The sequence below is a fragment of the Leiobunum rupestre genome, chromosome 2 (genome assembly GCF_980474605.1).
Source record: "Leiobunum rupestre chromosome 2, qqLeiRupe1.1.hap1, whole genome shotgun sequence".
In the NCBI taxonomy this organism is placed as follows: Eukaryota; Metazoa; Arthropoda; class Arachnida; order Opiliones; family Sclerosomatidae; genus Leiobunum; species Leiobunum rupestre.
In genome coordinates, this window is record NC_143385.1 from 83513111 (window position 1) to 83540376 (window position 27266).

The window sequence follows — 27266 nt, forward strand, 5'->3', positions numbered from 1 at the left end:
TTAAAACTTGCATCCAATTATTTCATACAATGAATTTATTATGCAACTGTAAAACTCTGCAGTTTATTTTTTATTTTACATAAATGGATAATTAATTTTTTCATTTATTTATTTGACTTATTTTTATGTTAAGTTCGATTTGTGTAAGGGAAGTAAAGAGAAGGCTATTGCAATTTGCTTATTTCTTGTACATACTTTTCAATCTAAACACTGCCACCGTGATTCTTTAAATGTTATTCTTTTCGTCGCTTTGCGCATTCAGTAACACGTTTTTACGCATTCAATTTGTTCAATTACTTTTACTGGTATTTTATTGTTCGTTGTTAATCACTAACAACCAAACTTATTACACTAGTAGCATTTCAATACGGTGCATTCATTTATTTCACAAGAAACTTTTTATAAATCTACAGTTTTCAAAATGTATTTGATGTTATTGTAAAATGTTATTTCGTTTTACATTTTATTATTTTAATTTATAACTGATTTTACCATTTTTCTTATAAATTGCCCGTGATTTTTTAAATAAAACTTGTAAATTAAACAATTCGGTCTTCGTGCATTTTCTACCAGGTCACAAAGTTGAATATTAGTTCCGCATCGACATTAATTGAGAAACATTCTTTAAAATCATTTAAGCACTTTCAGTTCTCCGGCCAAAGAGGATAGGAAGGGAGGCGAAGTAGGAGGGAAGAACGCGCCAGCATCCTTGTAAGAAGTTTAGCGCGAACTCAGCGGGAAAATTTCGGAAAAATGGCGGCAACACGTAGCGTAGCGGCCGCCATAGAAATCTCATAGGTAACTAGAATGCTGCCGCCTACGGCTGAGCTTGACGCCAGTTCGCCTTGAACCTTCAGCCAATGAGAGGCCGTAGAGTGGTTCCGCCAAGGAGGATAATAATCCTCCTTGGATCCGTTACTATAGCGGGAGATAGGTGACTTAATTCTCTCTGGTGACATTAAATCCTTGGCAGAACCACTCTTTGAGCTCTGATTGGCTGAGATCTGGCTATCGTCTGCCACGGCGTTTGGCCAATTTGCCAGTTACACGGTAGCATTCTAGTTACCTATGAGATTTCTATGGCGGTCGCAATCTTGCCGCCATTTTTCCGAAATTTTCCCTCCGAGCGTGCGTTAAGCTTCTTACAAGGATGCTGGCGCGTTCATCTCTCCTACTTCGCCTCCCTTCCTATCCTCCTTGCTCCGGCTAACGCAACAACAACAAATTTCATATTTCTCTAACTCGGGTTACACGAAGAATTAAAAACGTCTTTTGAACAACACTAAAACAGGAGTTTTGTATGGAAATGAGTATTGTCGAAAAACAATTATTTGTTTCTTTCACGTGCCCGGGTAAACCGCAAATAATATTCAGCTAGGCTAATACCCACCACCTTAGGCCTAACGGTAATAGTTAGTGTAGGGAGCTGTTGGCTCGAACGCGTGGCATGCAGGGCTTGCCAACACCCTCCTACGCATTATAACCCAGCCACCTGAATTAATGGCTTCAAAAGAGGGTGGTGGCAAGCCCTTCAAGCCACGCGAGCCAGCAGCTCCCTACACTAACTATTACCGTTAACCTATACAAGTTTTTATGGCAGGGGAAACCGAACACCTCGGGGGAAAGCCCCTTTAACCAGTGGGGAGAGAACTTGCAAACTTAACGCGGTGGTTTGTATACTCATTATTTCAAGAAATTAGTCTTAATTGTACAAGTCCTTGGCGCATTTCAATTCAAACAAGTATTAAGGTTTTTTATGTACGCTGCTAGATAAGTAATAAGTTGTCATAACTCTGTCTCAATTTGGTGAGTTTGAAAATTATAACTATCCGTATTCTTATTTAAACACTATGAATATATTAGGACGTGCCATGTAATGTGACATAAATATGGCGTCATCTTGAAGTTCAAACGGGAAAAGTAAAAAATCTTCACGTGACTTCCGACGTTGGTGCTCAAAGTTGGCCCTTAAGGCTCTTCCCTTAAAACGACGTTTTTATGCTTCGGTTATATCAATGTACTCTATTACTTATTAAAGTTAGAAATGTCGGTCTTACAAATGTTCACTCTATCGCTTGGTTATATTTGTATACGCACTTTTCTGCCATCGTAATAATTAATTATGACTATCCAAAGTTGATTTCAAAGTTTTTCCCTCACATGACACCCTTTCATCCAGCAAATTTGTAAAACCATCAAACCGATCAGGTTGTGCAGTATGTCATTTTACTTGAAACCATTTGATGTATGATTTTAATACTTTTTATTCGTATAACTTTATTACTTTTAAAGATAATTAGGATTTAAAGCAAGTATCGGCTCTAGGTGAAGTAGCTCTTTTTTCAACAGATGTCGCTAGCGTCGAAATCAAAACAAGATGCTGAAGCTACATTTTGCCCCAAAAGGCGGGACATAAAAGTATGCTTCGCGTTGATTGGCTAGTTTGTAAATTTGTCAATAACTTCAATTATAGTAATTGTTTACAATATATTTTATATGGGATATATAATTTAGGTTAAAGTTCACTAAGTAGAGTAAAAATGGTCGAAGTATGTCTCTCTGACGACGTTATTCTTTCGCTATTTTGAATTTTAGCTTCAGTTCCCATTAATAGATGGCTCCACGCTCTCCACGAAAGTCAATTTTTCGAAGAATCGCAAAGATTCATGGCCATCTCTAATAACAGGGGCCTTTTAATAATACAGGTGGCGATGATAGAGCCGACAGTTGCTTTAAGCTAAAAATTTTATTTTCGGAAAAATTGAAGGGCAGTTAATTGTAAATATTGCGTCACCATAAAAACTATCTCAATACATAAAACGGAATCTTATCTGTTTTTGAGGTATTACTCGAAAATTTTACTTGTTTAGTTTTAAAAATTTGCTGGATGAAAGCCGCTCTGCTATTTTGCCCATTGACTTAACACAGAGGCCTATTTCGAAGGGAATCCGCCAGGGGTAGACGGTGTTTCCAAAACAAAAAAATACATATTTCCCGCTAAGAAGCCACGGTTACGAAATTTTGGGAATAACTCGAAAGAAAAAAAACACTCGGTCTAGATTCGAAAACGCAGCATTCTAATCTGGTGTCAGCCGTGCTACCGTTGCGCCACCGAGCCAAGTTGCCAAAACTCTGGTCAGGTTCGACAAAATATGTTGGGAGTTACTCGAAGTAAAAACAACTGACCCGGACGTGATTCGAACACGCAGCCTTCTGATCTGGAGTCAGACGCGCTACCGTTGCGCCACCGAACCTCGAAAACCCTCCTCTGGTCAGGTTCGACAAAATATGTTGGGAGTTACTCGAAGGAAAAACAAACTAACTCGGACGTGATTCGAACACGCAGCCTTCTGATCTGGAGTCAGACGCGCTACCGTTGCGCCACCAAACCTCGAGAACACTCCTCCGGTTAAGTTCGAAAAAATATGTTGGGAGTTACTCGAAGGAAAAACAAACTGACTCGGACGTGATTCGAACACGCAGCCTTCTGATCTGGAGTCAGACGCGCTACCGTTGCGCCACCAAGCCTCGATAACACGCCTCTGGTCAGGTTCGACAAAATATGTTGGGAGTTACTCGAAGGAAAAACAAACTAACTCGGACGTGATTCGAACACGCAGCCTTCTGATCTGGAGTCAGACGCGCTACCGTTGCGCCACCGAACCTCGATAACACTCCTCTGGTTAGGTTCGACCAAATATGTTGGGAGTTACTCGAAGGAAAAACAAATTGACTCGGATGCGATTCGAACACGCAGCCTTCTGATCTGGAGTCAGACGCGCTACCGTTGCGCCACCGAACCTCGATAACACTCCTCTGGTCAGGTTCGACAAAATATGTTGGGAGTTACTCGAAGTAAAAACAACTGACCCGGACGTGATTCGAACACGCAGCCTTCTGATCTGGAGTCAGACGCGCTACCGTTGCGCCACCGAACCTCGATAACACTCCTCTGGTCAGGTTCGACAAAATATGTTGGGAGTTACTCGAAGGAAAAACATACCGACTCGGACGCGATTCGAACACGCAGCTTTCTGATCTGGAGTCAGACGCGCTACCGTTGCGCCACCGAACCTCGATAACACTCCTCTGGTCAGGTTCGACAAAATATGTTGGGAGTTACTCGAAGGAAAACAAACCAACTCGGGCGTGATTCGAACACGCAGCCTTCTGATCTGGAGTCAGACGCGCTACCGTTGCGCCACCGAACCTCTATAACACTCCTCTGGTTAGGTTCGACCAAATATGTTGGGAGTTACTCGAAGGAAAAACAAATTGACTCGAATGCGATTCGAACACGCAGCCTTCTGATCTGGAGTCAGACGCGCTACCGTTGCGCCACCGAACCTCGATAACACTACTCTGGTCAGGTTCGACAAAATATGTTGGGAGTTACTCGAAGTAAAAACAACTGACCCGGACGTGATTCGAACACGCAGCCTTCTGATCTGGAGTCAGACGCGCTACCGTTGCGCCACCGAACCTCGATAACACTCCTCTGGTCAGGTTCGACAAAATATGTTGGGAGTTACTCGAAGGAAAAACATACCGACTCGGACGCGATTCGAACACGCAGCTTTCTGATCTGGAGTCAGACGCGCTACCGTTGCGCCACCGAACCTCGATAACACTCCTCTGGTCAGGTTCGACAAAATATGTTGGGAGTTACTCGAAGTAAAAACAACTGACCCGGACGTGATTCGAACACGCAGCCTTCTGATCTGGAGTCAGACGCGCTACCGTTGCGCCACCGAACCTCAATAACAATCCTCTGGTTAGGTTCGACAAAATATGTTGGGAGTTACTCGAAGGAAAACAAACCAACTCGGGCGTGATTCGAACACGCAGCCTTCTGATCTGGAGTCAGACGCGCTACCGTTGCGCCACCGAACCTCTATAACAATCCTCTGGTCAGGTTCGACAAAATATGTTGGGAGTTACTCGAAGGAAAAACCAACTGACTCGGACGTAATTCGAACACGCAGCCTTCTGATCTGGAGTCACACGCGCTACCGTTGCGCCACCGAACCTCAATAACACTTCTCTGGTCAGGTTCGACAAAATATGTTGGGAGTTACTCGAAGGAAAAACAAACTAACTCGGACGTGATTCGAAAACGCAGCCTTCTGATCTGGAGTCAGACCCGCTACCGTTGCGCCACCGAACCTCGGTAACACTCCTCTGGTCAGGTTCGACAAAATATGTTGGGAGTTACTCGAAGGAAAAACAAACTAACTTGGACGTGATTCGAACACGCAGCCTTCTGATCTGGAGTCAGACGCGCTACCGTTGCGCCATCGAACCTCGATAACACTCTTCTGGTTAGGTTCGACCAAATATGTTGGGAGTTACTCGAAGGAAAAACAAACCGACTCGGAAGCGATTCGAACACGCAGCCTTCTGATCTGGAGTCAGACGCGCTACCGTTGCGCCATCGAACCTCGATAACAATTCTCTGGTCAGGTTCGACAAAATATGTTGGGACTTACTCGAAGGAAAAACAAACTGACTCGCACGTGATTCGAACACGCAGCCTTCTGATCTGGAGTCACACGCGCTACCGTTGCGCCACCGTTGCGCCACCGAACCTCGATAACACTACTCTGGTCAGGTTCGACAAAATATGTTGGGAGTTACTAGAAGGAAAAACAAACTGACTCGCACGTGATTCGAACACGCAGCCTTTTGACCTGGAGTCAGACGCGCTACCGTTGCGCCACCGAACCTCGACAACACTCCTTTGGTTAGGTTCGACCAAATATGTTGGGAGTTACACGAAGGAAAAACAAACTGACTCGGACGTGATTCGAACACGCAGCCTTCTGATATGGAGTCAGACGCGCTACCGTTGCGCCACCAAACCTCGATAACACTCATCTGGTCAGGTTCAAAGATGGGCACGTTTTGTTCACGAACCAAAGAAAACCGTGATCAGAGCACGAAATATTACATTCCCAGATAAAATACTATTTTTACCAAAATTATGTATTGTCATATAATTGAGTTAATGTTATTAGATATCACACTTATTAAATAGTTTTACGGATATCACTTCGTAAAATGACCTTTAGCTCTATATCTACCTAAGATTTGTTATTGAATAGTCAGTTTTCAGATTGATCATTTTAGAATATATTAATTACGACTTATAGGCAAGATTACGGTCGTGAATTATTATTAGAATAATTTTTACCGGCGATCACGACGTGAAAATATTAATATTGGTTTCGAACACCAAAATCACCGCTGTTATCTGACAAATAAATATTTAATCACCAGTAAACCGTACGATAATATATCTGGACATTAAATAATTTACATTCTTGTAAAAAATAAATACCGAAACACGTCTTGAGTTCGAGATAAAACAAGTTGGCAAGCCAAAATATACCTCTCCTCGGAAGCATTGTCCCTAGTGGTAATAATTTCTCGAGATGACCCTCAAAGTTATATCTCCCCAATTCAGAGTTATTTACTAATAACGTAATCCCGGTTCAATCCCGCCCGGTATAAAATTTTAATTTGAATTAAAATAATTGAGACGAAACAACCGAGATTAATTTATTCAGAATATTATAAATTAAGTAGTTACAACAGTGAGTTAGACGTACTAAAACAATGCACAATTGACTTTATCCCTATTTACGGTACAAGTTTAGCAGTTAAAAATAATACGAAGCCAATTTTAATGAAAGAAATATCTACAGAGGGTATTTGTATTTTTGTCGCTTACGAAATACTTGCCGCATAGTTAACGCTCATTTTATTTCAACTATCGCCCGATCAAGATACCGTAGATATCTGGTAGTGGACGACTCGTAGACTGTCGGAACCTGTTGACGTTGTGACACATACCGCATGAAAAAGACCAAAACCGTCCAATTTCCCATATCATATAATGACTCGCACACCCAAGATATCAATGACTGCATTAGGAATCGTAGATATCCAAATATCCACACCAACAAAAAACTTATTAACAAGAAGCGAAAAACTTACCATTCACAAAGCACAGAAAGCCACTTGACTAAACGTATATCAATAAATGACCGTAGAGGGAATAGTTAGGGTTCTTTATAAATAAACACAAACGAACCCCATTGATGAACTGCATTAAACATCTTAATCAGCCGAGAAAACGTTTAAAATAAATTACGACCGAGTTGAAAACCAGACCAACTCGATATGTTGTTAATAAATGAATTATTAAGCTTGAAAACCAATACGCTAAACCTAATAGATAAGAATATACGACTGAAAAAAACTAAATAAATTACAAAAAACTAACGTGTTCTACCCTTTATCTTATCTGCTGACTGCGCTAAAACAAGATTTGACCATTAAATTTTTTGAAAATGCGACGTATACACTTTGAAGGTTCCGTCAAAAATTATCCTTTCCCAAACGTAAAGGTTCTCAAAACATTAATACACAAAAAATAAGTAAAAAGGTTCCTCCAAAAAATGAACCATTTTGCGGAAGAAGTAAATAATTTTAAAAGAATAAAAGATAAAACAAATATACAACCGCAAAAATAAAACGTCAAATAATAGAAGAAACAATCTTAAACTCCATTCATTAAAAAAACACTAAACAAAAGTACCAAATTGAAATAAAGCAACTTATTATATTAAACAAGATTAAGTCTTTATAATTTTTTCGTAAAAAAACCACATTAGGCCTTCACAATTTCATTCGTAAAAAAATTCAAGACTTTGTTAACTATTATGCTTACAATGAGTGTCTTATTTGCAGTGTAGCTTGAAGTTATCGTTGGTTCTGTGGTAGAGCGCTCGACTGCCTAACTGAACGGCCCGGGTTCGAAACCTGGGTGACGCATTTGTTTTTAATCAAATGAGAAATCGCTAAATTAGAATTTCTTCGATGCAATAATTTCAATTTCAATTCTATTTCAATTAAACCAAAATTTCGTACTCTATTAAATACGCTTCTGATAAAGCTGAAGGTCTAATTTTCAATAAGGCGTAACAAGTGTCGGTGGTTCTGTGGTAGAACGTCCGCCTGTCATTCAGGAGGTCTCGGGTTCAAATCCCGCCCGATGCGATCGCAAATTGATACTAAGACCAATACCGTGTACAACTGGTGGAAACCCTGCCATTGGACGTTGAGAGGTAGCATTACACTCAGCACTCGGTCCGTCCCAAAGTCATTAAGAAGAAGTTGGAGAGAAAACGCCCATATAACACAACAGACTCAACATGCACAACCATCAGAACACAAACACAACAAATTCAACATTACAAAAACGTAATACACCAAACCGTCACGACGGTGAGCGAAAAAACACCATCCAAACCAAACCGCAAATGCATTCGTTAACGCTCACCGTCACACGGTGGTTTTGCCAACCCTTTGAGAAACTGCGTACGCAGTGATTACACTTTGCACCGAAAATGCGAACGCGTTCGCAGTCCTGACAGACAGACAGACCCACCCACAGACCCACCCACAGACCCACCCACAGACGAACCCACAGACCCACCCACAGACCCACCCACAGACCCACCCACAGACCCACAGATAGGTATTTTTTTTAAAATAATATTATCTAACTTTTAATTTAGTATCGTGTGGCGAGTGTTTACTGCTCCTTGAAAAGATTAGTAGACCTTCTATTCGGCTATTACATTATTCGTGTCAATTAAGGTGGAAGGTTTGCGATTAGTAAGCATCCTCAATTATTGATAGTCGACGATGAACGAAGACAACGAATTAAATCGAGCTACCACGAGTAACGCTGACCAACAAAATCAAGCTCCTAAGTTAATAAAATGTCCAGTTTTTATCGATAAATTCGATACAGGGAATTTCGGGCAGTTCAATATCCATAAGTACTTTGATTATGAACGTTCTATTCCAATTACTGGTACAAATACCCCAGGATCAAACTAAGTGTTAACTGGCAAACTATGTAACGAAAACAAGAGAGGGGACGGAGCATCAAACTTTGAACGGCACATTCAGGTACGTTGTCCGAATTTTAAATAGACCTTAATGTTCTTTCATTACTCTTATACAAGCGATTTGCGAAACGAAATTGATGCACGCGACCAACCGTAGAATTGGGTATAATTCCGTAGAATAATAATAATAGTAAAATTAGCTAGGCACCACCACAGGCTTATGTCATCTTACAATGCGTAGGAGGGTGGGGGCAAGCCCTTCATGCCAGGCGAGCTAGCCGACAGCTCCCAACACTAACTATTACGGTAGAATTTCGTCGAGGTGGGTAGAATTTCGTCGAGGTGGGTAGACCTGATGTTATGTAATGTTTCATTGGATATTTTAGGCCAAACACAAAGACGTTGCACTCGTACCACGTGGCAGCTTGGAAAAGGGCCATGAGCTCTTACAATTTCATGGGTTACCACGCAAGCAAGTTCCAAAAATTAAATTGATATCAGCCCAGCAATTGTGTTTCAAACAGTCGATGGTGGATTTAGTGGCTGTCGATGGTCTTCCTCTCAGCTTTATCGAAGGAAAAGCTTTTCAAGCGTTCATTACGATGTTCTTACCTCAAATCAACATTCAATGTCGTCGAACCGTAACGAGGGACTTAAAAATGGTTGTTTCCTATGAAATAACACCGAAATTAAAAGATTTGCTTCAAAACCAGTCGTATTTACACCTGACGCTCGACATATGGAGCGCACGATCGAGGGAAGCCGTTCTAGGTGTAAAATGCCAATTTATTAATAATGAGTTCGAACTGGTAAATCGCACACTTGCATTCACACATTTCGAAGAAGCACATACAGGGGAAAACATTCTGGCAAAACTTGAACAGATTCTGCTCAACTTAGGCGTGATGTCAACGCAGGTACTTTATTATCTATATGCTCTTTTAAAAATAATTATCAAACATTTACTTAAGTAGATTGTCACAATTTGTGCTGATAACGCCAGCAACATGGTTAAAGCCTTCAACCTTCAAGCAGTATACTCGGAGCCTTGGGAGGTTGAGGATTCTGCTGACGAGTCTGACGCTGACGATCAATTAGATAATGGTAAATAGCAGTGAGTCTGCATTTTGTTAAAATCATTCTTTGAAACGTGGTATTATTAAAAACTACGCGCTTTAACGAACGGGTTGGATTTGGTTTGTCCTGTAAAAACCCGGTGGAATTCGTTATGCTTTGCCATGGAGCGTTTCTTAATGGTAATTATTACAGTTTATCAAAAGTAAATGAGTCAAACTATTTGGAATAACCCCCAAAATATGGAGGCATTCTATTTCATTAATCAAAACTTGGTGAAACTTTCGATCAACCCGTCGAATTTGAAAAGAGAGGACAGCCACTCAATTAAATAGGAAAGTGGCGATTGGGTCATTCCATGTCAAATCGAGAGGCTGGTAGGTACCACCTTCCCGATTTGTAAATTGATGGTTTGTGTGAAAGTTGGCTTAAAATAATGGCTATTCCCAAAATTTGGTCCTTCTAGCCGTATAATTGTCCGTTTTATGTTTAATTGAAACTGAGTTCCACCAAAGGCCCTAAGGACCCAAAAATTAGAATTTTTGACCATAGCTTCCAATTAAATATCTTTTACTGCCACAAATTACTTTCCTATACCTACTTTTGACGAGAAATTTGAATCCGGTTTCAAAATTTACCTCCGATTCCTGGATTTTGGAGATATTTGAGATTCGGTGAGTACAATCAACGCCCAAAAATCGGATATCACGTCACCTTCGATTTTTTTCATTTTTTAATATGTTAGTGCTATTGAACCAAGAAGCATATGCTTAGATTTTCATCAATGTGAAACATTTAGTTAACAATTCTTAACAGAATTTAGAATGGAAACTAAATTTCCAAATCTGTTGTCCTCCACAATTTATTATCCTATACACCTTTAAATGGTTAATATATCGTTAAGGTTTCCCTGATGTTTAAAAGTATTGCCCTTGAAGTAGGCACCGCCCGTCCCGAAGTAGGCACCGCCCGTCCCGAAGTAGGCACCGCCCGTCCCGAAGTAGGCACCGCCCGTCCCGAAGTAGGCACCGCCCGTCCCGAAGTAGGCACCGCCCCGCCCCCTACATGTGTTGTTAATTGGGTTCTCATTTCGAATTGAAATGTTTTTCTAACGAAATGTATCATTATTACACCAAGAAACATTATAATCGATCCTCAAAGTATGAATTTACCAAAAAAACCATGTGCTTAAAAGAAAAATGCCTTATCGTAAAAAGTGTCCCGAATATTTTATATAATAATATTAGCTAGGCTAATACCCTAGGTACCACCTCAGGCCCAAGTCGCAAGCGACTTTTATTGCCTTATCCTACATTGCGTTGGAGGGTGGTGGCAAGCCCTTCTTGCCACGCGAGCTCACCGTCAGCTCCCTACACTTACTATTACCGTTAACCTAAGCAAGTTTTAGGAGCTCCCAGCCTTTATGGATATTATATGGTCGGGGTAGAAGTTTTGAGCCTCCTTAATTTATAAGAAGACTCATTACCTTCAATTGGTCTTCATCGAAAGATCGAAACTTTTACCCCCTTTTAAAGGTTTATTAATTGCATTCATTAACCTATATCTCCCCCACCCTCGCAGCAGCGTAACTATATAGCCTTTTATGCGCCTGGTGCGAGCTCCTAAAACTGCGCCCTTCGAATCTGACTAACTACTATGCATGACAGAAAAATTTGTAATTTCTGCGCCCCTCCATGGTCTGCGCCTTGTTCCTGGGCATCACTTGCACTACCTTAAGCCCTAGTTTTGGCAGTGCGCCCTCGTTAGGGGAAATACTTATTAAGTGCAGTAGATAACTCCAGTTCATTTACTTCTGATATTATTTGTAGATGATTTCAGTTCACCGCCCTGGGCAGAGGGTTACCCAAATTTCAGAACTCCCACAAAAAAAGACGCCCTTCAACTGTTGGAAAACTATGGGTCAGAGTTTTTTACCCCAACGAATCTGGAAAATGCAACTGTAGAAACGACTTCAAAGTATTTCGGTCTTATGTTGAAAAAGAGACCTAGGTTGGAACCAGGCTCGCTTAAAGTCATGATAAATTCGTACGTTCATGAAGAAACGGCAAATACTGAACTTTCGTGCACATTGGCTTATTGGAAAGAATACCATACGAAGTATCCGGCAATTGCCGCACTTGCAAAGAGACATTTGTCTACACCCGTAACCTCGGCTAGTTGCGAACGAATGTTCTCCAGAGGCAGATCACTAAAAAGGCCAAGACGCGCGAGGCTTGGATTTGGTTTGTCGAGGACTGTTTGATTTATAAAGAATACAAGGAGCCACAGTTAGAAAAGATTTTGTGTAAAACCGAAAGCTAAATGAATAATGAAGTCATGTAATTATTAAGATAGACTTGTGCCATTATGTTACTAATGTTTATTTACATTTCCGTTAAACTGATATAAAATGCGTTAGAGAAGGTATTTGAATTGTTTTACCTATTACCCTCAAATATGCGAAGTGTCATACTTAATTAATAATAAGAAGAATAATAATAATAAGCTAAGCTAATACCCTGGGAACCACTACTTATGGACAATATTTTACTTAACGACTTTCGACGAATTACCGGTGGCACATTTCAAAGTAACATTCAAGAGGTTGGGAGGCACCACCTCACCAATTTGTACATGGATTTTTATGTGAAAGTAGGCTTGAAATAATGAACATTCTCAAAATTTGGTCCCTCTGGCGGTAAAATTGGCCGTTTTATGATTAATTGAAATTTAGCCCTACCTAAAGCTCAGAGGACCCAAAAATTATAATTTTGGCCCATAGCTTCCAATTAAATTTCTTTTTACAACTACAAATTATTCTACTAGACCTAATTTTGACGATAAATCTGTATCCGGTTTCAAAATGCACCTTTGGATTCGGAGATATTCTAGGATCCGGGGGGGGGGGGGGTCATGGAAAACATTTGCAAATGACATTGAAAAATAGGTTCAAGGCCATCCACAATTTAGTATTGTAGACACCTTTACATGGTTAACATATTGCCAAAGTTTCATTTCCCTGTGATAATTTGCTGTAAAATTATTGCCCTTGAAGTGTGTCTTATGTAGCATCCATATTATAAGGAACAGATTTTCCTTAGTCGTCATTTGTCGAACGCTAATTTTCGTCACTTTGGGATCGTCGCGTAAGGCGTTGGGGGCTCCATAGAGTCGTTTCGACTTTAGTATCTAAAACTACGACACGCGTTCTCCAACTTGGCCTTCTCAGATTTTAAATTCAGCTTTTAATTATTTTACAAAAAAAAATCGTAAACGTGACCGTTCAAATTCACTAATTTGGGGTTGAGGTTCTCCCACTTTCAGAAAGACGGGTTGAAGGGGGAACTGCATTCGAACACGAGAGGTAAAAAAATCCCCTTCCAGATTATTATCTCCCCCTCGGTTGCTTCCGCCCCTACCAGCTTTACGATAATCAGTGTTGCCAGCCTTACGATAATAATTGTCGTATCATAGATGATAAAATATGTGGAGATGTGGAGATACAAAATCTTAAATATTTCTCACATTATGTTAATGTTGATGTGAAACCGTCAGTCTTGCCATCCATAGTACGCGTCAATAACTTTGAGAAATTTTGGCAGCGTACTATAATTCCAACTACCTACTATATAGTACGCTATTTTCCGATAATTTCACTTTGTCGTACTATAATGTACTATATTTTTTGATATTTGTGCTGATTCGCACTTTCCCCTGACAACGATCTAAGCGATTAACGGGCTTGTCTGAAAAATGAGAAGAGAGGACGGCGGACGTGCTTTCAAAGAAAATATTTTAGAGGGGATTTACGAGCTCAAGTGGCGTTCTTTTAACTGTTACAGCCCACTACATTTAAAGGAGTCCAGGGCCGGACTGGCCCGGGTGGCTAACCGGCGATCGCCGGTCAGATCAGGGCTAAATAAGATAGGGGGCCACATCCCCGACTTATAGAGGTTATGCACATCTGGGGCCAACACGAATTCATAGCCGGTGGGGCCAACTACTAGCCAGTCCGGCCCTGAAGGAGTCAGTTGGGTTTCTTATGGGTCTAAAGCAGTCTACATGGTTTCTTGAAATTCAGAATCGACACGAGTATTTGGGTATTGTTTGTTGATACCAAATTATTGACATATCGGCGATTAAAATAATTTATTAAATAGTGTCATTTTGATCCCATGGATAGTTGTCAGCTAACTGCTTATTGTGAAGTAACTTTGTTGCGATTAGCGCTGCCAGCTTTACGATAATTATCGTCGTCTTATAAAATAGAAAATATGTGGGATACAAAAACTTAAATATATCTCGGATTAAATTATTTTGATGTGCAACCGTCAGTCTTGGCATCCGTAGGATAGTTATCGTCGTCAAAATAAAAAATGTGTATTCTTTAATATATTAATGAATTATTATACGAATTATATACGATCATCCCAACTAGCTGGGGCCCGGCCATAGGCCGGGCTTCATAGCTAGTTGTCTTTAAGATAAAGCGATAAATATACAGTCAGAAAAGTTTATATTAAAAACTATATTAACTCTAAATAAATAATGTCTAACAACACACATTAATTTTAGACGTTATAAATCTGAAAATAAACGTGGCACTGAATTGAAACTTTTCAGGCACATTGACCATTTAAGTGGCCCGGTAAAATTATAATTTTTGAGGACCTTGAACTCTTTTTCAAGGTCATTCACTCATTTTTTCCATGGCAAACAGGTTTGGAAATTCAATTTCAATTCGAAATTTTTTCATCGTCACAAATATCAGAATATGCCTCTAGGTTCAATAGTTTCAACATATTAAAAAATTAAGAAAATCGAAGGTGACGTCATTTCAAATTTTGGGGGTCATTCGTACCCCCCAGATTCTCGAATATCTCCGAATCCACAAATCAAAGGTTAATTTTGAAACCGGATTCAGATTTATCGTCAAAATTAGGTCTAGTAGAGTAATTTGTAGTAGTAAAAACAAATTAAATTGGAAGCTATGGGCAAATATTCGAATTTTTGGGTCCTCTGAGCCTTTAGTCCGGCTAAATTTCAATTAATCATAAAACGGCCAATTTTACCGACAGAGGGACCAAATTTTGGGAATAGCCATTATTTCAAGCCTACTTTTACAGAAAAAATCCATGTACAAATCGGTGAGGTGGTGCCTATCACCCTCTCGATTTGACACGGAATGACCCATGTGCATGGTTTTATAATTCGTTATATACAAATACTGCAGTGGCGCACCCAGGGGTAGGCAGGGGACCCCTCCAGGAAGAAGAACAAAATAAGCAGGACCGAAGCTTTCATGAAATTAAAGTAGTCGAAAAATTTTATAACTCGTCGGGCGCCTCCCAGAAAAAAAATCCTGGGTGCACCACTGGGTTACTCAACTTCCCATCAAAGTACAATATACTCGAGATCACTGTTACCTAAGTACACTACCAAAGGCAGGGATTTTTATACGTCCGCTGGAAATATAGTCCCCCAACCAAACCGACTGGTCTTTAGAAATTTTAGCTTACAGTAAAGTGTAAAATATTGTTTGACACGAAAATGAGCTACAATCGTAAAAGATTTTGTAAAAAAATTGTTATCGTACCTAAAATTCAAATTTAAAGTAACACGGGTACCTCACTATCTCGACCATTGCCATTTGTCGTAACAACGGTTTCTTCGAAGAAAAGAACATGACAACACTGTTTTAAATAGTACCTTTGAATTTTCTACTTAAATTAACACTTTAATGTTTCTTTACGAGCTTGAGTAAAAGTTGTTGCGATTACGTAAAATTAGCGCCGCTAAAAGTTCAGTTCAGTTCTTTGTTCCACCCCAAAAAATGATCCCTTTTGGATCAGGGAGGGTCATTTTTGCCTGCACAGAAGGGGCGCGGTGGAGCACGCCGTGAATTCACCACGTGGGTCGCTTGCAGAGGTTAACGGTAATAGTAAGTGTAGGGAGCTGTCGGCTAGCTCACGTGGTATGAAGGGCTTGAAACCACCCTCTTACGCAAGATAACCCGGCCACTGGTTAGAAGGCCTTATATGTCGCAAGTTGACTTAGGCCTGTAGTGGTGACTTGGGTATTAGCCTAGCTAATTATTATTATTAATTATTTGGTTTTCTAAGAGACCACCACCTGTTGTTTAGTGGCCTCCGTCGTTGCTGATTTTGGTTTTTCAGGGGCTAGGCCAAGAAATCGGATATTATCCAGTGTTGAATGCGGTTCGCCTGGGGGAGCAGTCTCTGTCTCTCCTATAGAGGGTGTTACGGATAAGAGTACCGAAACTTTCTATATGCATTCTATGGGTCTCTACGAGTACAAAACGTCCATTAAACATGGGTCCTTAAGTGCTTCGTTTCAGAGATATGGGCTCCCAAAAAACTACACCAAAAAAACCGGACACAGCCTTAATTCTGTCAAACAATATTCTTCCTTGAACCAAATTGTTTTCATTAAACTATCAATTGTTTTTTATGCGTGAGGCGAGAAACTTTAATAACAAGTGGCAAAAGTGCATTAATGTCCTTTTAGAAGTAAAAATGAGTTTGAAGACAAAGCCATTTTAATTTAGTGATACGATTTTAATTATTAAATATAAAGATACAAATGTCATAAAAATTCTAAAGGAATGATTTTAAAATTGTCTAATTCGTTTTGCAGCTAATATGGCACATTGGTCTAGGATTGCTTATTGAACGGACGGGCTCAAAAAAATGGGTTAGAAGCTCAAAGATTCAACCAGCAGTAGATCATTTTACTTCTTAAAGGACATTAATGAACTTTTACCACTTGTTATTAACGTTTCTCGCCTCACGCATAAAAAACAATTGATAGTTTAATGAAAACAATTTGGTACAAGGAAGAATATTGTTTGACAGATTTAAGGCTGTGTCTGGTTTTTGGGGTAGTTTTTTGGGAGCCCATATCTCTGAAACGAAGCACTTTAGGACCCATGTTTATGAGACTTTTTTTACTCATAGAGACCCATAGAATGCATATAGAAAGTTTCGGTACTCTTATCCGTAACACCCTGTCGATTCGCGTTCCCTAGTCAGGGCCGGACACTTTTCCAGGATGTGCTTGACGGTTTCTGCCTGAGTGGCGCAGAGTTTGCAATCCGGTGCATTGCCCAGAAGGTCGGACTCCCTGGCTGCAGTTGGCAAGGCTCCCGTACGGGTCTGGAAAAACAAACAGCTTCCTTGGCTGTTGTCGTACATTCGTTCCTTGGCAGGTTTTGGTTTCAACCGTTTTTCGTGGAGACTGGATTTCTTGGCCACGTCGAATTTCCTTCTGGATTCATTGGTAGCCACCACATCCCTTCAAACCCATTGGCGCCACGTTTTGGCTGTTGGGCACGTTCAAATCATCGACAAATAACCCTCAGAGGGACTCGAAACCGTTAATAATTTCAAATCCCTACATGGGAGATGCGCTTTTGTTAGTGCCAGCATCTAGTGAATCTCAACGCAACTAAAATCGAGGAGCAAATGGCGCCGTCCACTAAAGCAGCTAATCCTGGTGATTTCTTTTTGAATCCATAAACCATGTCAAGTCGTAAACTGCTTTAACTCTCTTATTTTATATTTTTAGTTCATTATATTTGTTATATTTTATAAAGTTGTTACTTAATCACACTACAAATAAGTTGAAATCTATTTCTTTGCTGAAAAACAATAAGCCTCGTTCAGTCAGAGATCACTTATGGAAGCGGCCATTTTGGCTTTCACCCCGCGTTTTGAACTCATTTTTACGCCACTAGGTAGCATGACACCGAAATCAACGCGCCCGTGTAGATACGAATAATTTTGTATGGGGTAATGCTACGGAGTGGAGTCCCTCTGAGGGTTATTTGTCGATGTTCCAATGTTCGCGCGCACTCCGAACTTCTTGTAGGGGCAGTTTGTGCGGCGAATCCATTGGGTACGATGCATGGGACGGTTGATGTAGTCATACACCGCACGGTAGGCATGTTCCGAGGTAGTTTATTTTCGCCCTAGTTTCTCTTGCTTCGAACGTGGACCAGCCCATTTCAGCCTTCAAAGGCTGCATTCGCGGTGATTACATCCTAAGGCTACTTTACCGACTTCCCTCTGGCGGCGTTCGAGAGAAGGCCAGGTTGGAGTTGCTAAACAGAGGGCTCCGTGGCAAACGTAAGAGCTGGAACTGCGACTGCTTTCCATCATAGAGGTCATATATAGAAACCTCTACCCGTAGACAAGATTGTACCTTTTAGTCGGTTTACTTTTGTGACCCGTGCCGCATTCATTGCTGCAAGATAATACTCTTGCGTTGAGAAATGGATCCCCAAGTACTTTTCCTCAGTGAACTCTTGGAGCAGGGGCCACCAAAGTAAAAACTCTTTGTTTGGGGGTCGTCTGGAAACCAGTGACCATTCTCGCCATCTGTTGGTCAGTTAATGAAGTTCCGCGTACGTATATTGTTGTTAAATACCGACCAATTTATTGCCTCAGGTAACAGTGATTTCGAGTATAGTTACAAGAAAATGCTCCGCTGCTGAATAAAAAACAGCGTCGTATTTATGGAAGCAAATTTATGTTATTTAACTTATTACTTTATACTCTTCCAATTATTTTCGTGAGTATAGCTTTGAAACTATTTCAAGGTTATTCACGGCAGATATCTATGTTGTTGTCGTTTTCCTATTCAAAGTTTCTTCGGTATTAATTTCAAACAAAATTTGAGCGCGGATGAATTTTTGATATTATCGCGGTATTGAAATTTTTTGGCAGAAGGAGAAAGTTTCTGTGTTCTGTTTTCGCATAGCCTCAAAACCAGATTTTTCTGAAAAAACCATATTCGCTACCCCGAAATCTTATCAAAAAAACCAGTGAAACAGCCAGTGCCCAAAAATTAACTGCGAATGTTACCTATTGAATATGTTCTTAACGTTCGAACGATTGTTTTTTCTCGACAAGATCCGTTAACTATATGAAAAAAAATTGTTCTTTTCATTCTTAAAAATATTTTAATGAATGTAACGTCTCGAGATTTTGAACGGAAATAGATAACGGTATGTGGATTCACTTGCCGTAGTTTTTTTAAGATCTTCATTAGAACGACTTTTGCCGTGAAAATATCAAAATCAATCCGTCAATTCTTATATGATCACTGTTATTATCAAGAAAACGCACTCGATTGGGAACTTTTAAGGATGTAGGAGTTTACTCGGGCGGCGAAACGAGCTACTTTAAGTAAGACTGTTCTTGCTCAAAAGAGTGTATGAACATGAATGAAAAATTCGCAAAATGTCCATCTTTGGTCAGGTTCGACCAAATATGTTGGGAGTTACTCGAAGGAAAAACAAACTGAATCGGACGTGATTCGAACACGCAGCCTTCTGATCTGGAGTCAGTCGCGCTACCGTTGCGCCACCGAACCTCGATAACACTCCTCTGGTCAGGTTCGACAAAATATGTTGGGAGTTACTCGAAAAAAAAAACAAACTGACCCGGACGCGATTCGAACACGCAGCCTTCTGATCTGGAGTCAGACGCGCTACCGTTGCGCCACCGAACCTCGTTAACACTCCTCTGGTCAGGTTCGACAAAATATGTTGGGAGTTACTCGAAGTAAAAACAAACTGACCCGGACGTGATTCGAACACGCAGCCTTCTGATCTGGAGTCAGACGCGCTACCGTTGCGCCACCGAACCTCTATAACAATCCTCTGGTCAGGTTCGACAAAATATGTTGGGAGTTACTCGAAGTGAAAACAACTGACCCGGACGTGATTCGAACACGCAGTCTTCTGATCTGGAGTCAGACGCGCTACCGTTGCGCCACCGAACCTCAATAACAATCCTCTGGTTAGGTTCGACAAAATATGTCGGGAGTTACTCGAAGTAAAAACAAACTGACCCGGACGTGATTCGAACACGCAGCCTTCTGATCTGGAGTCAGACGCGCTACCGTTGCGCCACCGAACCTCTATAACAATCCTCTGGTCAGGTTCGACAAAATATGTTGGGAGTTACTCGAAGGAAAAACAAACTGACTCGCACGTAATTCGAACACGCAGCCTTCTGATCTGGAGTCACACGCGCTACCGTTGCGCCACCGAACCTCGATGACACTCCTCTGGTCAGGTTCGACAAAATATGTTGGGAGTTACTCGAAGGAAAAACAAACTGACTCTGACGTGATTCGAACACGCAGCCTTCTGATCTGGAGTCAGACGCTCTACCGTTGCGCCACCGAACCTCGTTTACACTCCTCTGGTCAGGTTCGACAAAATATGTTGGGAGTTACTCGAAGTAAAAACAAACTGACTCGAACGTGATTCGAACACGCAGCCTTCTGATCTGGAGTCAGACGCGCTATCGTTGCACCGCCAAACCTCGATTACACTTTTCTGGTCAGGTTCGACCAAATATGTTGGGAGTTACTCGAAGGAAAAACAAACTGACTCTGACGTGATTCGAACACGCAGCCTTCTGATCTGGAGTCAGACGCTCTACCGTTGCGCCACCGAACCTCGTTAACACTTCTCTGGTCAGGTTCGACAAAATATGTTGGGAGTTACTCGAAGTAAAACAAACTGACTCGGACGTGATTCGAACACGCAGCCTTCTGATCTGGAGTCAGACGCTCTACCGTTGCGCCACCGAACCTCGATAACACTCTTCTGGTCAGGTTCGACTAAATATGTTGGGAGTTACTCGAAGTAAAAACAAACTGACCCGGACGTGATTCGAACACGCAGCCTTCTGATCTGGAGTCAGACGCGCTACCGTTGCGCCACCGAACCTCAATAACACTTCTCTGGTCATGTTCGACAAAATATGTTGGGAGTTACTCGAAGGAAAAACAAACTGACTCTGACGTGATTCGAACACCCAGCCTTCAGATCTGGAGTCAGACGCGCTACCGTTGCGCCACCGAACCTCAATAACACTCCTCTGGTTAGGTTCGATAAAACATGTTGGGAGTTACTCGAAGGAAAAACAAACTGACTCGGACGTGATTCGAACACGCAGCCTTCTGATCTGGAGTCAGACGCGCTACCGTTGCGCCACCGAACTTCGGTAACACTCCTCTGGTCAGGTTCTACCAAATATGTTGGGAGTTACTCGAAGAAAAACAAACTGACACGGACGTGATTCGAACACGCAGCCTTCTGATCTGGAGTGCGACGCGCTACCGTTGCGCCACCGAACCTCAATAACACTTCTCTGGTCAGGTTCGACAAAATATGTTGGGAGTTACTCGAAGGAAAAACAAACTGACTCTGACGTGATTCGAACACGCAGCCTTCAGATCTGAAGTCAGACGCGCTACCGTTGCGCCACCGAACCTCAATACCACTCCTCTGGTTAGGTTCGATAAAATATGTTGGGAGTTACTCGAAGGAAAAACAAACTGACCCGGATGTGATTCGAACATGCAGCCTTCTGATCTGGAGTCAGACGCGCTACCGTTGCGCCACCGAACCTCGATATCACTCCTCTAGTCAAGTTCGACAAAATATGTTGGGAGTTACTCGAAAAAAAAACAAAGTGACCCGGACGTGATTCGAACACGCTGCCTTTTGATCTGGAGTCAGACGCGCTACCGTTGCGCCACCGAACCTCGATAACACTCTTCTGGTCAGGTTCGACTAAATATGTTGGGAGTTACTCGAAGTAAAAACAAACTAACTCGGACGTGATTTGAACACGCAGCCTTCTGATCTGGAGTCAGACGCGCTACCGTTGCGCCACCGAACCTCGGTAACACTCCTCTGGTCAGGTTCGACAAAATATGTCGGGAGTTACTCGAAGTAAAAACAAACTGACCCGGACGTGATTCGAACACGCAACCTTTTAATCTGGAGTCAAACGCGCTACCGTTGCGCCACCGAACCTCGGTAACACTTCTCTGGTCAGGTTCGACAAAATATGTTGGGAGTTACTCGAAGGAAAAACAAACTGACTCGGACGTGATTCGAACACGCAGCCTTTTGATCTGGAGTCAGACGCGCTACCGTTGCGCCACCGATCCTCGGCAACACTCCTGTGGTCAGGTTCGACAAAATATGTTGGGAGTTACTCGAAGGAAAAACAAACTGACTCGGACGTGATTCAAAAACGCAGCCTTCTGATCTGGAGTCAGACGCGCTACCGTTGCGCCACCAAGCCTCGATAACACGCCTCCGGTTAAGTTCGAAAAAATATGTTGGGAGTTACTCGAAGGAAAAACAAACTGACTCGGACGTGATTCGAACACGCAGCCTTCTGATCTGGAGTCAGACGCGCTACCGTTGCGCCACCGAACCTCTATAACAATCCTCTGGTCAGGTTCGACAAAATATGTTGGGAGTTACTCGAAGGAAAAACAAACTGACTCGCACGTAATTCGAACACGCAGCCTTCTGATCTGGAGTCACACGCGCTACCGTTGCGCCACCGAACCTCGATGACACTCCTCTGGTCAGGTTCGACAAAATATGTTGGGAGTTACTCGAAGGAAAAACAAACTGACTCTGACGTGATTCGAACACGCAGCCTTCTGATCTGGAGTCAGACGCTCTACCGTTGCGCCACCGAACCTCGTTTACACTCCTCTGGTCAGGTTCGACAAAATATGTTGGGAGTTACTCGAAGTAAAAACAAACTGACTCGAACGTGATTCGAACACGCAGCCTTCTGATCTGGAGTCAGACGCGCTATCGTTGCACCGCCAAACCTCGATTACACTTTTCTGGTCAGGTTCGACCAAATATGTTGGGAGTTACTCGAAGGAAAAACAAACTGACTCTGACGTGATTCGAACACGCAGCCTTCTGATCTGGAGTCAGACGCTCTACCGTTGCGCCACCGAACCTCGTTAACACTTCTCTGGTCAGGTTCGACAAAATATGTTGGGAGTTACTCGAAGTAAAACAAACTGACTCGGACGTGATTCGAACACGCAGCCTTCTGATCTGGAGTCAGACGCTCTACCGTTGCGCCACCGAACCTCGATAACACTCTTCTGGTCAGGTTCGACTAAATATGTTGGGAGTTACTCGAAGTAAAAACAAACTGACCCGGACGTGATTCGAACACGCAGCCTTCTGATCTGGAGTCAGACGCGCTACCGTTGCGCCACCGAACCTCAATAACACTTCTCTGGTCATGTTCGACAAAATATGTTGGGAGTTACTCGAAGGAAAAACAAACTGACTCTGACGTGATTCGAACACCCAGCCTTCAGATCTGGAGTCAGACGCGCTACCGTTGCGCCACCGAACCTCAATAACACTCCTCTGGTTAGGTTCGATAAAACATGTTGGGAGTTACTCGAAGGAAAAACAAACTGACTCGGACGTGATTCGAACACGCAGCCTTCTGATCTGGAGTCAGACGCGCTACCGTTGCGCCACCGAACTTCGGTAACACTCCTCTGGTCAGGTTCTACCAAATATGTTGGGAGTTACTCGAAGAAAAACAAACTGACACGGACGTGATTCGAACACGCAGCCTTCTGATCTGGAGTGCGACGCGCTACCGTTGCGCCACCGAACCTCAATAACACTTCTCTGGTCAGGTTCGACAAAATATGTTGGGAGTTACTCGAAGGAAAAACAAACTGACTCTGACGTGATTCGAACACGCAGCCTTCAGATCTGAAGTCAGACGCGCTACCGTTGCGCCACCGAACCTCAATACCACTCCTCTGGTTAGGTTCGATAAAATATGTTGGGAGTTACTCGAAGGAAAAACAAACTGACCCGGATGTGATTCGAACATGCAGCCTTCTGATCTGGAGTCAGACGCGCTACCGTTGCGCCACCGAACCTCGATATCACTCCTCTAGTCAAGTTCGACAAAATATGTTGGGAGTTAGTCGAAAAAAAAACAAAGTGACCCGGACGTGATTCGAACACGCTGCCTTTTGATCTGGAGTCAGACGCGCTACCGTTGCGCCACCGAACCTCGATAACACTCTTCTGGTCAGGTTCGACAAAATATGTTGGGAGTTACTCGAAGGAAAAACAAACTAACTCGGACGTGATTTGAACACGCAGCCTTCTGATCTGGAGTCAGACGCGCTACCGTTGCGCCACCGAACCTCGGTAACACTCCTCTGGTCAGGTTCGACAAAATATGTCGGGAGTTACTCGAAGTAAAAACAAACTGACCCGGACGTGATTCGAACACGCAACCTTTTAATCTGGAGTCAAACGCGCTACCGTTGCGCCACCGAACCTCGGTAACACTTCTCTGGTCAGGTTCGACAAAATATGTTGGGAGTTACTCGAAGGAAAAACAAACTGACTCGGACGTGATTCGAACACGCAGCCTTTTGATCTGGAGTCAGACGCGCTACCGTTGCGCCACCGATCCTCGGCAACACTCCTGTGGTCAGGTTCGACAAAATATGTTGGGAGTTACTCGAAGGAAAAACAAACTGACTCGGACGTGATTCAAAAACGCAGCCTTCTGATCTGGAGTCAGACGCGCTACCGTTGCGCCACCGAACTTCGGTAACACTCCTCTGGTCAGGTTCGACAAAATATGTTGGGAGTTACTCGAAGGAAAAACAAACTGACACGGACGTGATTCGAACACGCAGCCTTCTGATCTGGAGTGAGACGCGCTGCCGTTGCGCCACTGAACCTCAATAACACTTCTCTTGTCAGGTTCGACAAAATATGTTGGGAGTTACTCGAAGGAAAAACAAACTGACTCTGACGTGATTCGAACACGCAGCCTTCAGATCTGAAGACAGACGCGCTACCGTTGCGCCGCCGAACCTCAATAACACTCCTCTGGTAAGGTTCGATAAAATATGTTGGGAGTTACTCGAAGGAAAAACAAACTGACCCGGACTTGATTCGACCACGCAGCCTTCTGATCTGGAGTCAGACGCGCTACCGTTGCGCCACCGAACTTCGGTAACACTCCTCTGGTCAGGTTCGACAAAATATGTTGGGAGTTACTCGAAGGAAAAACAAACTGACACGGACGTGATTCGAACACGCAGCCTTCTGATCTGGAGTGAGACGCGCTGCCGTTGCGCCACTGAACCTCAATAACACTTCTCTTGTCAGGTTCGACAAAATATGTTGGGAGTTACTCGAAGGAAAAACAAAGTGACCCGGACGTGATTCGAACACGCTGCCTTTTGATCTGGAGTCAGACGCGCTACCGTTGCGCCACCGAACCTCGATAACACTCTTCTGGTCAGGTTCGACAAAATATGTTGGGAGTTACTCGAAGGAAAAACAAACTAACTCGGACGTGATTTGAACACGCAGCCTTCTGATCTGGAGTCAGACGCGCTACCGTTGCGCCACCGAACCTCGGTAACACTCCTCTGGTCAGGTTCGACAAAATATGTCGGGAGTTACTCGAAGTAAAAACAAACTGACCCGGACGTGATTCGAACACGCAACCTTTTAATCTGGAGTCAAACGCGCTACCGTTGCGCCACCGAACCTCGGTAACACTTCTCTGGTCAGGTTCGACAAAATATGTTGGGAGTTACTCGAAGGAAAAACAAACTGACTCGGACGTGATTCGAACACGCAGCCTTTTGATCTGGAGTCAGACGCGCTACCGTTGCGCCACCGATCCTCGGCAACACTCCTGTGGTCAGGTTCGACAAAATATGTTGGGAGTTACTCGAAGGAAAAACAAACTGACTCGGACGTGATTCAAAAACGCAGCCTTCTGATCTGGAGTCAGACGCGCTACCGTTGCGCCACCGAACTTCGGTAACACTCCTCTGGTCAGGTTCGACAAAATATGTTGGGAGTTACTCGAAGGAAAAACAAACTGACACGGACGTGATTCGAACACGCAGCCTTCTGATCTGGAGTGAGACGCGCTGCCGTTGCGCCACTGAACCTCAATAACACTTCTCTTGTCAGGTTCGACAAAATATGTTGGGAGTTACTCGAAGGAAAAACAAACTGACTCTGACGTGATTCGAACACGCAGCCTTCAGATCTGAAGACAGACGCGCTACCGTTGCGCCGCCGAACCTCAATAACACTCCTCTGGTAAGGTTCGATAAAATATGTTGGGAGTTACTCGAAGGAAAAACAAACTGACCCGGACTTGATTCGACCACGCAGCCTTCTGATCTGGAGTCAGACGCGCTACCGTTGCGCCACCGAACCTCGATAACACTCCTCTAGTCAGGTTCGACAAAATATGTTGGGAGTTACTCGAAAAAAAAACAAACTGACCCGGACGTGATTCGAACACGCTGCCTTTTGATCTGGAGTCAGACGCGCTACCGTTGCGCCACCGAACCTCGATAACACTCTTCTGGTCAGGTTCGACAAAATATGTTGGGAGTTACTCGAAGGAAAAACAAACTAACTCGGACGTGATTTGAACACGCAGCCTTCTGATCCGGAGTCAGACGCGCTACCGTTGCGCCACCGAACCTCGGTCACGCTCCTCTGGTCCGGTTCGACAAAATATGTTGGGAGTTACTCGAAGGAAAAACAAACTGACTCGAACGTGATTCGAACACGCAGCCTTCTCATCTGAAATCAGACGCGCTACCGTTGCGCCACCGAACCTCGATAACCCTTTTCTGGTCAGGTTCGACCAAATACGTTGGGAGTTACTCGAAGGAAAAACAAACTGACTCGGACGCGATTCGAACACGCAGCCTTCTGATCTGGAGTCACACGCTTTTTTTTTTTTTTTTAATTATATCATTAAAAAAATACACAACGCGTGTATGGTACAAAAAGCGAAATGCAACAAGATAATAGAACAAGAAAAAAATACGAAGTAACATTTGAAAAAACGGTCGCGAAAAAGAACATCGATAAAGAAAGAACAACGAGCAGATAATATTGATTAAACAATAGTGAGAAATAAAAAAATTAAGCAACGTATCAAACACTATTAGGCAGTACATGTTGTAGAAAGAATTCATGAACAAAAATAGGCTAAATTAGATATTAAACAGCAGTAAAGACGATTAAGAAGAAATAAATTAACGAAAAAAAAAACTCCTTATTGAAAATGAGAAGCAAAGGCTTAGAACCGACAGAACACAGAAAAGGCCGCAAAACATTAAGAAAATCCAACACCATTAATTTGTAACTTATACTTTGAAACCGTAATCATCCGGGATCACAAAGTCCTTATACAGAGGACTGGTAACAGGCTGACCCTGATACCGACACGCCCGAGCAAAAAATTCGTTCTCTGAAGATGGCGGCCAAGCAACCTCCTTAGGCCACCACTCAGGCCGGCGATGACCCTTGAAAGGGTACAGACGCATAGCAACGGGAACCCTTTGAACCTTCGTAGCAGAGCC

General features: G+C 42.7%; 18 non-coding genes across 18 annotated transcripts; all 18 read right to left on the reverse strand.

Moving 5' to 3' along the window:
• Window positions 1–3182: 3182 nt before the first annotated feature.
• Window positions 3183–3254, reverse strand: TRNAW-CCA (transfer RNA tryptophan (anticodon CCA)). The gene has a single exon. It is a non-coding gene; the product is annotated as a tRNA-Trp (tRNA).
• Window positions 3255–3456: 202 nt separating this feature from the next.
• TRNAW-CCA (transfer RNA tryptophan (anticodon CCA)) lies at window positions 3457–3528 on the reverse strand. The gene has a single exon. It is a non-coding gene; the product is annotated as a tRNA-Trp (tRNA).
• A 65-nt stretch (window positions 3529–3593) lies between these two features.
• Window positions 3594–3665, reverse strand: TRNAW-CCA (transfer RNA tryptophan (anticodon CCA)). Its single transcript has one exon. It is a non-coding gene; the product is annotated as a tRNA-Trp (tRNA).
• Window positions 3666–3866: 201 nt separating this feature from the next.
• Window positions 3867–3938, reverse strand: TRNAW-CCA (transfer RNA tryptophan (anticodon CCA)). The gene has a single exon. It is a non-coding gene; the product is annotated as a tRNA-Trp (tRNA).
• Window positions 3939–4139: 201 nt separating this feature from the next.
• TRNAW-CCA (transfer RNA tryptophan (anticodon CCA)) lies at window positions 4140–4211 on the reverse strand. The gene has a single exon. It is a non-coding gene; the product is annotated as a tRNA-Trp (tRNA).
• Window positions 4212–4412: 201 nt separating this feature from the next.
• On the reverse strand, window positions 4413–4484 carry TRNAW-CCA (transfer RNA tryptophan (anticodon CCA)). Its single transcript has one exon. It is a non-coding gene; the product is annotated as a tRNA-Trp (tRNA).
• A 201-nt stretch (window positions 4485–4685) lies between these two features.
• TRNAW-CCA (transfer RNA tryptophan (anticodon CCA)) lies at window positions 4686–4757 on the reverse strand. Its single transcript has one exon. It is a non-coding gene; the product is annotated as a tRNA-Trp (tRNA).
• A 64-nt stretch (window positions 4758–4821) lies between these two features.
• On the reverse strand, window positions 4822–4893 carry TRNAW-CCA (transfer RNA tryptophan (anticodon CCA)). Its single transcript has one exon. It is a non-coding gene; the product is annotated as a tRNA-Trp (tRNA).
• Window positions 4894–19597: 14704 nt separating this feature from the next.
• On the reverse strand, window positions 19598–19669 carry TRNAW-CCA (transfer RNA tryptophan (anticodon CCA)). The gene has a single exon. It is a non-coding gene; the product is annotated as a tRNA-Trp (tRNA).
• A 64-nt stretch (window positions 19670–19733) lies between these two features.
• Window positions 19734–19805, reverse strand: TRNAW-CCA (transfer RNA tryptophan (anticodon CCA)). The gene has a single exon. It is a non-coding gene; the product is annotated as a tRNA-Trp (tRNA).
• A 65-nt stretch (window positions 19806–19870) lies between these two features.
• Window positions 19871–19942, reverse strand: TRNAW-CCA (transfer RNA tryptophan (anticodon CCA)). The gene has a single exon. It is a non-coding gene; the product is annotated as a tRNA-Trp (tRNA).
• A 749-nt stretch (window positions 19943–20691) lies between these two features.
• Window positions 20692–20763, reverse strand: TRNAW-CCA (transfer RNA tryptophan (anticodon CCA)). The gene has a single exon. It is a non-coding gene; the product is annotated as a tRNA-Trp (tRNA).
• Window positions 20764–21786: 1023 nt separating this feature from the next.
• On the reverse strand, window positions 21787–21858 carry TRNAW-CCA (transfer RNA tryptophan (anticodon CCA)). Its single transcript has one exon. It is a non-coding gene; the product is annotated as a tRNA-Trp (tRNA).
• Window positions 21859–22197: 339 nt separating this feature from the next.
• On the reverse strand, window positions 22198–22269 carry TRNAW-CCA (transfer RNA tryptophan (anticodon CCA)). Its single transcript has one exon. It is a non-coding gene; the product is annotated as a tRNA-Trp (tRNA).
• A 749-nt stretch (window positions 22270–23018) lies between these two features.
• On the reverse strand, window positions 23019–23090 carry TRNAW-CCA (transfer RNA tryptophan (anticodon CCA)). The gene has a single exon. It is a non-coding gene; the product is annotated as a tRNA-Trp (tRNA).
• A 1023-nt stretch (window positions 23091–24113) lies between these two features.
• On the reverse strand, window positions 24114–24185 carry TRNAW-CCA (transfer RNA tryptophan (anticodon CCA)). Its single transcript has one exon. It is a non-coding gene; the product is annotated as a tRNA-Trp (tRNA).
• Window positions 24186–25346: 1161 nt separating this feature from the next.
• On the reverse strand, window positions 25347–25418 carry TRNAW-CCA (transfer RNA tryptophan (anticodon CCA)). The gene has a single exon. It is a non-coding gene; the product is annotated as a tRNA-Trp (tRNA).
• An 887-nt stretch (window positions 25419–26305) lies between these two features.
• Window positions 26306–26377, reverse strand: TRNAR-CCG (transfer RNA arginine (anticodon CCG)). Its single transcript has one exon. It is a non-coding gene; the product is annotated as a tRNA-Arg (tRNA).
• Between the last annotated feature and the right edge of the window lie 889 nt (window positions 26378–27266).